The sequence below is a fragment of the Schistocerca nitens genome, chromosome 6 (genome assembly GCF_023898315.1).
Source record: "Schistocerca nitens isolate TAMUIC-IGC-003100 chromosome 6, iqSchNite1.1, whole genome shotgun sequence".
NCBI lineage: Eukaryota > Metazoa > Arthropoda > Insecta > Orthoptera > Acrididae > Schistocerca > Schistocerca nitens.
This window is the reverse complement of record NC_064619.1, coordinates 34,341,474-34,353,484: the sequence shown is the minus strand read 5'-3', so window position 1 is coordinate 34,353,484 and position 12,011 is coordinate 34,341,474. Positions and strand designations below refer to the sequence as shown.

General features: G+C 44.0%; 1 non-coding gene across 1 annotated transcript; it reads left to right on the top strand.

The window, feature by feature from the left end:
* Positions 1–8,948: 8,948 nt before the first annotated feature.
* Positions 8,949–9,022, top strand: Trnas-cga (transfer RNA serine (anticodon CGA)). Its single transcript has one exon. It is a non-coding gene; the product is annotated as a tRNA-Ser (tRNA).
* Positions 9,023–12,011: the final 2,989 nt, after the last annotated feature.

Sequence of the window (12,011 nt, the reverse complement as noted above, 5' to 3'; positions counted from 1 at the left end):
TTACCTTACTACTGACACGGAGAAAGGAAAAGGTGCACGTCGTACCTATGCCTTAACAGCTGAGAGAGAAGCCCAAACGTTGCACAAAATTTTTAATCTATTCATCCTACCATCATATAAAAACAGAGGGCAAATCGTTATCTTAGGCATCTTTTTATCAGATGAAAAGCAATGAACTAAACCGTGTCACACCGAGAGTGGTGTGCTCCAAGTTCCGTATAACCTGAGGCCTCTAGACAGAGTAGGAATCCGTATGTCAACAGGGAGCAGGGTATTCCATGTCTGATGAGAGGTAGTTCATCTCGTCCAACTGGCAGGAAAGAGAAAGGGAAGGCTAGTGTTGCTGATCTGGCAATCCTCAGCTTGTTATCAGGCACTTCCAGCAGATAGGCTCCCTCTGATGCACGACACGTCTTCTCAACAATGTTACCACAAATGATAGGTGGCAATGCGGGACGTATTATTCAGACCACACACATCTGTTCTCACTGTCAGGTGGTCAGTTTTAACCAGAACGACACCACTTTTCCCGCCCTTGCAAGTGGAGGAGATTTTTTACTTTACATTAGTGCCCACATCAAAACAAATTTTCTGAATGATACAGTGTGTCACACTGTCTGTCGTTTATACGATTAAAATATCCATTCATCTAGCATTCTCCACTAATGCACATATGCAAGTGCGTGAAACATATACCAGATGTAACTTAGTAAAAGTAGTTAGGTTGAAAAAATTAAAATCAAATAAAAATAAAATGACTTAAAAAGCATAACCCGTCAAGCAGACATATTTGGACTACAGGGAAACGTTTTGATGGTCATACATTGTTCGAACACGGTGGAATGACCTCAATGACAATAGAAATAAACGAAAAAAGAATTAAAACGTGACAGTCACGAAATGAGAGAGAATATTATACAGTGGTGAGCAGAACTTAAGGACGAAAGTAATTCTCGCCTGTTGTGTCACTGTTAAGTAACTTAGCTCAACCAGACTTGGACCACATACAGAAAGAACTGTTACAGTATGGTACAGGAGGTAAGTGAAAGAAATACGCAATGAGGCGAGCAGGAGTGACGTTTTTGTTCAAAGACGATACTGACAGTGAAGTCAACGGCGATTTTGATGGTCCCCTGGACATTACAAAAGGAGGGACATGATTCCTGTGCGTACGCGCGCGCGCGCGCGTGTGTGTGTTTGTATGTATGTGTGTGTGTGTTGGGTCTTACGGGCGCTCAACGTCAAGGTCATCAGCGCCCTGACACACATTAAAAGATACGAATGTGGACAAATTAAATACAATGGAAGCATACACCCAAAGAAAGCGAGAAAAGATGAAAAATGCTGTCTAAGAAAATAAAACGTAAGGAAAACGAGAAAGGAGCGTCAAGGATGTCACAGGAAAGTGGTACTGGCTGGCCACTTACGTAAAATATGGGTGCGCCAGTCACCCTGTGAACAAATTAAGACCCTCTCCCTAAAATCTTGGTAAAAACATTGGACAAGTCACAGGACTTTAAGACTTTAATCACATTCATTTGAGTATTTCTTAAAAGAGATGGCCGATCGGCCGGCAAGTTAGCCGCGGCCCGTTGGTCAGAAAATGAAAAATAGTCCAATAAAACGTGGCGCCCAGTGACCTGGACTCCACATGTACCGCACATTGGAGGGTCCTGTCGCCGGAGCAGGAAGCCATGCGTCATAGGACTGTGGGCTATCCGAAGCCGACTGAGGAGAACCTTGTCCCGTCTACGTGGCTGGAAGAAAGTACCACCACACACGCGCTCTCGGCTTGACTAAACAGAGCTTATTGTCAGTCATTTCCAGCCACTCATCCTGCCACCGACGCTTGACTCGTGAGCTCGACGGCGAGGTGAGTGCGTATCGAGACACGCCTCCTTCGCTGCGAGATCTGCCCTTCCGTTCCCAGCTATGCTGACGTGCCCTGGAACCCAGCAGAAAGCCACCTCTTTCCCTAGTCGTTGTAGCGGGCATCCTGGATGGTCTGAACTATTTTATCTGCTGGATACAAACGTTGCAATGAGTGAAGGACACTGAGTGAATCGGAACAGACAAGAAATTTAGGACGGGAAGAGCGTCTCATCTTCTCCAGTGCCCGCAAGATCGCAGACAATTCTGCATCAAAGACAGTAAACGCTCGAGGCAGTCGGACCTTGACGACACGATCCGGAAAACAATAAAGCAACCAACGGAATCCCCCTGTTTCCACCCATCCGTAACAATAGCTACATAGTCGTGGTGCTCAGATAAAATGGCAGAAAATGTATTAAAACGGAAGCAGGAGTGCAATCTCTCTTGCACCGCACCATATTTAAAATCACACTGTGCCTCTCCAGTAAGCAGAGTGGCAGGCGGTTGAAACCCTGGACTTGGGGCCGTATGGGCTCCAAACCGAGGGACTCCAGCACACACTGCACACGGATCCCAGAGGGCACCGTGCCTCGGGGACGGTGGGAAAAAAGACGGTCCAGAGGCGGATGAGCAACAGTAACGTGAGCGGGCGTGGTTGGAGCTGCAAGAAACTTACACAACTGGCGCACCAGGAGGAGCTGCCAGCGGGTGGAAAGTGGCTGTTCCCCGGCCTCATTGTCAATGAGACGAGCAGCAGTGATATTTTTATTCAAAGACAACATTGACACTCAAGTCAATGGCGATTTTGATGGTCCCCTGGACATTATAAAAGGAGCGACTTGATTCTAAATATTGTAAGGAAATGAAACGCCTACAGCCGTACTTATGATCTTATTTATTGTGTAGCTACCAGTTTCGGCCCTTCAATGCGCCATCTTCAGGCCTTAATTGACGCCGAAGGACCTGTGACTGCGATAATCTCTTCAGCAGCGGTAGCTACACAATAAATAAGATCATAAGGGCGGTTGTAGGCGTTTCATTGTCTTACAATAGTGAACGGCCGTATTCCCCAAGACCTCCAGTCAAAAGGATGGAAAAAAAAAAAAAAAAAAGTTCATATGGCTCTGAGCACCATGGCACTTAACTTCTGAGGTCATCAGTCCCCTAGAACTCAGAACTACTTAAACCTAACTAACCTAAGGACAGCACACAGATCCATGCCCGAGACAGGGTTCGAATCTGCGACCGTAGCGGTCGCGCGGTTCCAGACTGTAGCGCCTAGAAACGCTCGGCCACCACAGCCGACCATGGACACACAAAAACTTGATTCTTAAAATATGGTGTGTGATCACCACTGATGGCATTGCATGCTCTGCAGTGCGCTCCCTTGCCGGCCACAAGTTTGGTAAGGAGTCCTTGTGGTAGGGCGTTCCACTTCTGCACCAGCTCGGTTGACAACTGCTGAGTGGCCGATGGTGCACATGGACGCGCTGCAAAATGTCTCCGCAACGCATTCCACACGTGTTCGGTGGGATTTAAGCCGGGGATCAAGCAGACCAGACCGTTCGCCGAATATTCTCTCGTTCCATGAACTCCACCACCTGTGCTGTTCGAAGGCGCGGTCGCGGTCGAACATTGCTTTCATAAAAGTGAATTCGGCGCCGAATGTACCGCTGAAAAGACCCCACGGAGAAGGGGAGCAGTGTCACAGTAACGTTGACCGATGAGTGTACTGGAATTGACGATCTGGATGTCGGTGCCCCCATGCAGCGTTATGTCTCCCCACACAATAAAGCCTGGGCCACCACAAAGACCAGATTCGACAATATTCCTGGGCGGATTACGTGTTACCACCTCTCACTAAACGGAAGGACGTCCAGAATCACCAGTTAGACTAAATCTGCTCTGGAACGAGAAGAGCACGCGGCCCTCCTCCTCGTTAGTCCAGTCGCTGTGCTCTCGTCACCATCGCAAACGGTGACGCCGATGTGCTGGTGTCAACGGAACGCAACGTTTTAAACGTTTGTAAGTAGGCTGTTTGGGTTTTTAGGTTGGTAACGCCACGTAGCGCTCTGTATGAAAATCACTGACTGTGCTGTGTGCAGTCTGTGGCTGGTTGGCATTGTTGGAATATTCGCTATTGTATTGTTGGGCAGTTGGATGTGAACAGCGCGTAGCGTTGCGCAGTTGGAAGTGACCCTCCAGCAGTGGTGGATGTGTGGAGAGAGATGGCAGACTTTTAAGAGCGGACGATATGGACGTGTGTCCGCCAGAAAGAGTAAATTTGTACGGCTGGATGTCATGAACATATATATGATGACTTTTGAGTATTATTAAGGTAAATACATTGTTTGTTCTCTATCAAAATCTTTCATTTGCTAACTATGCCTATCAGTAGTTAGTGCCTTCAGTAGTTAGAATCTTTTTTTTAGCTGGCAGTATTGGCGCTCGCTGTATTGCAGTAGTTTGAGTAACGAAGATTTTTGTGAGGTAAGTGATTCATGAAAGGTATAGGTTATTGTTAGTCATTGCCATATTGTGTGTCAGTTTGGTGTTGATCAGAATAAGTAAACAGAGAAATGTCTGAGTACGTTCAGTTCTGCCCAGCTGTTTGAAAATCAAATAACGTAAAAGGTTTATTAGCACAGTAATTCATGAATTTTTCTAAGTGGATGTTTCACGTTTGATATAGTATCAACAGCTGGGGACGAAATGAATTGTTATTTTATTCTGAAATATGAGGTACGCCAAAATCGCTTGTAAATCTTTTTTATTGATTACCTGTTTCGACAGACCTGCTCCATCATCTTCACCATTGACTTTACATTATTTTTGAGCTTTTCCTCATTACAGAGGGTTATCTCCGACATGATAATTTACTCGGGAATTACTGTAAAAAGAATAAACGTTCTTAATCTACATTTTCAAAATATTCCACCAGGTGTTTCGATCTTGTGTGTCCTCTTCCTCTGCGCCCATTCTCCTCATTGTGTGCTGTACATTTTGGAGCCAGGAGGTCATAGGTCGTCCTCTTCTTCTTCTCCCCTCCGGTTCCCACTACAGTATCAATTTTGGTATTCTAGTTTTCTCCATTCGTCGTACATGCTTGTACCACTGTAATTTCTTCCTATCCATTACGTCATATATTCTTTCTTTTATTTCCATTCTCCTTATTACTTCGGTGTTCCTTATCTTCTCTTTCCTGGAGAGTCTTTCCGATCTGCGCCATAGGTCCATCTCTAGAGCTTGGAATTTTGTAATATGCTTCAGGTTAATTGTCCAGGTCTACGTTCCATAGAACCTCACTCTGTAGTATAGATTTGTATATTAATTTTTTAGTTCTGCTAGTTACATTCCTGCTCCATAAGACTGAGTTACGCATCCCAAAACCCTTCAATCCGCTACTAATTCTTTTATTGATTTCTGACTCTGATTTTCCCTCGATTTCTAAAATGAATCCCAAATAACAGAAAGCGTGTATCTTTTTGCTTTTCTTTCCTTCAATGTATAACTCATCTGAATCATTAGTCACTTATTCTGTTTTTTGGTAGTTAATCTTCAAACCCCAAGTTATGTATGCTACTGCTAGTTGATTGCACATATAGTTAGCATGCTCCCCATCTTGTGCTATGACTACTTGATTATCAGCAAACAATAAATGATGTAGGTAAACTCTATCTCTTATTTCTAATCCCATACTATTGCATTTACGAGACCGTGCTCCAAGGTTAATATCCATAGGTTTTAAATAGTGATGGTGACATGGGACAGCCCTGTAAAAGGCCTTTGCTTGTTCTAAATTTCTGTGAATGTTTATTACCAACTTTCACTTGGCAAATGTTATCTTTATACATCTTAATGTTAATTTGTGTGAAATCTTATGGGACTTAACTGCTAAGGTCATCAGTCCCTAAGCTCACACACTGCTTAACCTAAATTATCCTAAGGACAAACACACACACACCCATGCCCGAGGGAGGACTCGAACCTCCGCCGGGGTCAGCCGCACAGTCCCCGACTGCAGCGGCTAGACCGCTCGGCTAATCCCTCGCGGCTTTATACATCCGTTGTATTATTTTAATCAAGGAAGGTTTTATGTTTGCCATATGTAGTGCTCTCCAAAGTAATTTTCTTGGAACAGTGTCATATACTTTTTCTACATCTATGAAGATTGATCCTATATTTTTTGATTTTTCCTTATGTTTGTCCAAAATCTGTCGTAGGGTGAAAATATGGTCTACACATGATCTCCCAGCCGTGAAACCACATTGTTCTTCTTGAGTTCTAATTTTTTTTCAGTTTGTTTTTAATTACTTTCGAAAAATTATCATTAATGTGTTTGTACCACAAATTCCTCGGTAGTTTCAGCAAATTTTGCGACCCCCTTTCTCAAATATGGTATTAATGTAACCTAGCTTCTTCTCGTTGGGTATTGAATCTCCATGTATCATTTTGTTTGTTTGGTTTTGCTGTCATTAACTTACAAGTTTATAAAGATCATGAACTTGCGTTAATAAGTTATAAGATTCGATGATCACAGAGATCTGTCTAAAACTGTAATCAATAAAAAGATTTACAAGCGATCTTGGCGCACCTGATATTTCACAATAATGGAACACATCTTGCTGGTTGTCAGGCAATGAGATCACCTCCATGAGGTCACTGTGGGGCGTAAGACTACTTACCGTGCAGTCCTTTTTGTGGTCGCAACTGCACCCGCTGTCGACCGTGGGTCCCCTCTTGCAGACTGCACATTCGACCCTCCCTCCCCCTGTCGTAGGCGATAGCGGTCGCTTCCCCGCTCTCCTTCGGACAGCACTGCCTGTGGTTCGGATCGCTCCTCATGCACGTGAAACAGTGCTGTGAGCAACAACAACGTCCTGGGCTATACAAGTCGTCTTCGCTCTTCTTCCAGTTTCCCGATAATTCTTCCCTTTTGACGCTGTACAAATTTTGTCTCCGGGCCACGTTTTATACGAGGTGTGACTAGAAAAAAACCGGACTAGTACTGGTGAAACAATAAAACGAATGCAATAAGGCTGAAAGTCGCGTGGCCTGTCACGTGACTCTCGCTCCGCCTACTGCTCGAGTTTCATCTGCCTCCTGCACTCAGTCTGCCCGTGGCGTCTGTTTTAAGTAGTTGTTTTGTCTGCGCGTCGGAAAATGTTGAGTGTACAGAAAGAACAGCGTGTTAACATTAAATTTTGTTTCAAACTAGGAAAATCTGCAAGTGAAACGTTTGTAACGTTACAACAAGTGTACGGCGATGATTGTTTATCGCGAACACAAGTGTTTGAGTGGTTTAAACGATATAAAGATGGCCGCGAAGACACCAGTGATGACACTCGCACTGGCAGACCATTGCCAGCAAAAACTGATGCAAACATTGAAAAAATCGGTAAACTTGTTCGACAAGATCGCCGTTTAACAATCAGAGCAGTGTCTGAGTTAACAGGAGTTGACAAGGAAAGTGTTAGGCAGATTCTTCATGAAAGTTTCAACATGAACAAAGTGTGTTCAAAAATGGTTCCAAAGTGTCTCACAATTGAACAGAAGGAACGCCGAAGAATGATTTGTTCTGACATCCTGGAAAACATTCAATGTGATCCCACCTTCTTACAAAATGTTATTACTTGCGATGAATCGTGGTTTTTTACTTACGATCCCGAAACTGAACGCCAATCGATGCATTGGAAAACTCCTGGTTCTCCACGACAAAAAAAAAAAAGCACGAATGTCAAAATCGAAATTCAAGGCAATGATGATTGTTTTTTTTTTTTGACATCAAAGGGATTGTGCACATTGATTGGGTACCAGAGGGACAAACAGTGAATCAGCATTACTACATTAGCGTCCTGGCTACCCTACGTGAGCGAGTACGGAGAAAACGGAACGATTTGTGGAGAAAAAAGTCATGGATCCTTCACCAAGACAATGCCCCAGCTCACAGTGAGTTGTCAGTGAAGACGTTTTTGGCAAAACACAACATTCCCATCTTAGATCATCCACCCTACTCACCTGATTTGGCCCCCTGTGACTTTTTTCTTTTCCCTAAAGTCAAGTCAGCTTTGAAAGGAACTAGATTTGAGACTGTTGAAGCAGTAAAAGAAAAAGCGACGGAAGTAATGTATGGACTTACCGAAAATGATCTGCAGCATTGCTATGAACAGTGGAAAATTCGTATGGAGCGGTGTAGAGACCTGGGAGGAGAGTACATTGAAGGAGATAACATGAAATTGTAAATAATTGTAAATAAATGTTTTTTTCCAGCATCAGTCCGGTTTTTTTCCAGCCGCACCTCGTAATGAAGAACATGGTCACTGAGAAGCTTATTTTATAAAATACATTTTCACCATTGTCCCATTACATATTTACAGGTTGCTGTTACTAAACATCATCCATGGTGAGGGTACAACGGATTAGTTAAAAGCATCGCACACTCCTTTGAAGGTGAACAGTATCGAAATTATCCAGTGATATTATACAAATACCTGACATAATTTCTCTTAAAAGTGGAGGCCACGACGTTGGGATGACAGATTTACTTCAAGCTTTGTACACCTTTAGTGGGCGATTAAAACAACATAACGTGCAGAGAGCATGGTGCACTAGTCAGGCAACTCTGTGTAAATCGGAAGAGAAGTTCATGCACGTTTTGCGTAACGGGTGTATCTATGCGTAGGTGTTGAACGTAAATGTTCACGGTGGTTAAGAGGTCAACTGCTCCTCTTTCCGGACGCAGGACACTTTCCGCAAGTGGGGACGAACTCTGTGAGGTGGATTTGTGGACACGCAGCAAACTACTTGTTTGTTGAAACTACCTGGCAGATTAAAACTGTGTGCCCGACCGAGACTCGAACTCGGGACCTTTGCCTTTCGCGGGCAAGTGCTCTACCACTGAGCTACCGAAGCACGACTCACGACCGGTACTCACAGCTTTACATCTGCCAGTACCTCGTCTCCTACCTTCCAAACTTTACACAAGCTCTCCCGCGAACCTTGCAGAACTAGCACTCCTGAAAGAAAGGAGACGAGGTACTGGCAGATGTAAAGCTGTGAGTACCGGTCGTGAGTCGTGCTTCGATAGCTCAGTGGTAGAGCACTTGCCCGCGAAAGGCAAAGGTCCCGAGTTCGAGTCTCGGTCGGGCACACAGTTTTAATCTGCCAGGTAGTTTCATATGAGCGCACACTCCGCTGCAGAGTGAAAATCTCATTCTGGAAACATCCCCCAGGCTGTGGCTAAGCCATGTCTCCGCAATATCCTTTCTTTCAGGAGTGCTAGTTCTGCAAGGTTCGCAGGAGAGCTTCTGTAAAGTTTGGAAGGTAGGAGACGAGGTACTGGCAGATGTAAAGCTGTGAGTACCGGTCGTGAGTCGTGCTTCGGTAGCTCAGTGGTAGAGCACTTGCCCGCGAAAGGCAAAGGTCCCGAGTTCGAGTCTCGGTCGGGCACACAGTTTTAATCTGCCAGGTAGTTTCATATGAGCGCACACTCCGCTGCAGAGTGAAAATCTCATTCTGGAAACATCCCCCAGGCTGTGGCTAAGCCATGTCTCCGCAATATCCTTTCTTTCAGGAGTGCTAGTTCTGCAAGGTTCGCAGGAGAGCTTCTGTGAAGTTTGGAAGGTAGGAGACGAGGTACTGGCAGATGTAAAGCTGTGAGTACCGGTCGTGAGTCGTGCTTCGGTAGCTCAGTGGTAGAGCACTTGCCCGCGAAAGGCAAAGGTCCCGAGTTCGAGTCTCGGTCGGGCACACAGTTTTAATCTGCCAGGTAGTTTCATATCAGCGCACACTCCGCTGCAGAGTGAAAATCTCATTCTGGAAACATCCCCCAGGCTGTGGCTAAGCCATGTCTCCGCAATATCCTTTCTTTCAGGAGTGCTAGTTCTGCAAGGTTCGCAGGAGAGCTTCTGTAAAGTTTGGAAGGTAGGAGACGAGGTACTGGCAGATGTAAAGCTGTGAGTACCGGTCGTGAGTCGTGCTTCGGTAGCTCAGTGGTAGAGCACTTGCCCGCGAAAGGCAAAGGTCCCGAGTTCGAGTTTCGGTCGGGCACACAGTTTTAATCTGCCAGGTAGTTTCATATCAGCGCACACTCCGCTGCGGAGTGAAAATCTCATTCTGGATACTTGTTTGTTGATGGTGAGAAAAGTATCCTTGGCAGCGAGAAACGTGTTTATCTTCGTGGGCTGCAGGGTTCCCAGAACTACGGATGCATATACTCCATGTGCATCGCACGCCGGCAGAATATTAGTTGTGATATTAGTTGTGGAAACCAATCCCAATTCGTTCTCGCTCCTGATAGAAGAGTAGTTGTCCATAATCTGCGTTACAAACATGGGAAGTATGGTTAAAGAGCTCTACAGTTCGGAGCTTTGAATGAACTGTTTATTGTTACTATACTGCGTCTTTGTTTTTGTTCCCTTCTGAAGCTAAGATTTATGTGTAATATACCGTAATTACGTTATGAACGTTTAACGGCTACCGTATACCATTGGTTTTCAAACTGTGCATCGTGACTCCCAGGGGCGTTGCCGCCTTACACTAGGGATGTCGCAATCGTTTCACAAATATAATAATTGGGTTTCTTTGCTATTTGACATAAGCGACATTAAGGACGCCAGTAGTCAGCATCAACAAACCTTTAAATGTGCGTGTAAAAGGCAATATTTAGAATGAGTCATTTGGTACTAAAGAGGTAAATAGACGAAAACATAGGATGTATGACCACATTTACCTGAATTTTGGTTTTTATGTGTACTACTATCGGAAACGAGGAACGATTAAATGGGTCATCCGTTTCAAAGTCCTAGCGACTGAAAACATGCGTTCTAATAAAACTAAAAGACATTTGGAGTCAAATAATGTAATTTGACAAACAAGTATGAGATTAATTTTCCCACGAGTTGAAAGAAGTGACAGAACAAAAAAGAAACTTGTACTAAACAAGCCACGATTCCTACAAAAGTTATAAAGTGCTTTCCAGGTAGCAAATAGCAAGAAATCTCTCACCACAGCAGAAGACCTTATATTTCCTGGTTCTCTAGATATGATATCTGTTGTGTCTATTATTATGACAGGTGAGTCAGCAGCCAAGTATCTAGCAAGTGTTCCATTGCCAGACAACACTATTTGTTGCCGCATACTCGATATGGCTAACGAAAACAAGTATTAGGTAATTGAAAAACTCAAATATAATGGCGATATCGCTATTCAGTTGGATGAAACTACAGGCAACCGCAGCCCTGCGGACCTAATTTGTTACGTGAGGTTTATACATAACAACAAATTTCATGAGACTCTTCTTTCTTCAGAAAAATAGCTCGTGGAAAAAAAACAACAGATGTATTTGAAATAGTATACTCTTTTGTGGAAGAAAAACATTAGTTGAGAAAACTGTGTGAGCATGTGCACAGGTGGAGGTCAAGCCGGATTGCAAACTCTGATCAGAAAACAGGATCTCGTGCTGTTTGGACACATTTTCTTATTCTCCGGCAATCACTGGCATTCAATCACTGGCATAAAAACTCGTGAGCTATGTCCTTCATGATTTTCTGTTGTTAGTAATCGAAGTGGCGAACTTCAATTAAAGTCGGCCGCTTAAGTCAAGATATTTCGAGAAATGTAAGTTGATATGAAGAGTGATCGTACCTCCCTAATTTACTGCAGTAAATCTCACTTAGAGAAAGCTTTTGACAACGTTAACTGGAATACTCTCTTTCAAGTTCTGAAGGTGGTAGGGGTAAAATACAGGGAGCGAAAGGCTATTTACAATTTTTACAGAAACCACATGGCAGTTATAAGAGTCGAGGGGCATGAAAGGGAAGCAGTGGTTGGGAAAGGAGTGAGACAGGGTTGTAGCCTCTCCCCGATGTTATTCAATCTGTATATTGAGCAAGCAGTAAAGGAAACAAAAGAAAAATTCGGAGTAGGTATTAAAATTCATGGAGAAGAAGTAAAAACTTTGAGGTTCGCCGATGACATTGTAATTCTGTCAGAGACAGCAAAGGACTTGGAAGAGCAGTTGAACGGAATGGACAGTGTCTTGAAAGGAGGATATAAGATGAACATCAACAAAAGCAAAACGAGGATAATGGAATGTAGTCAAATTAAATCGGGTGATGCTGAGGGGATTAGATTAGGAA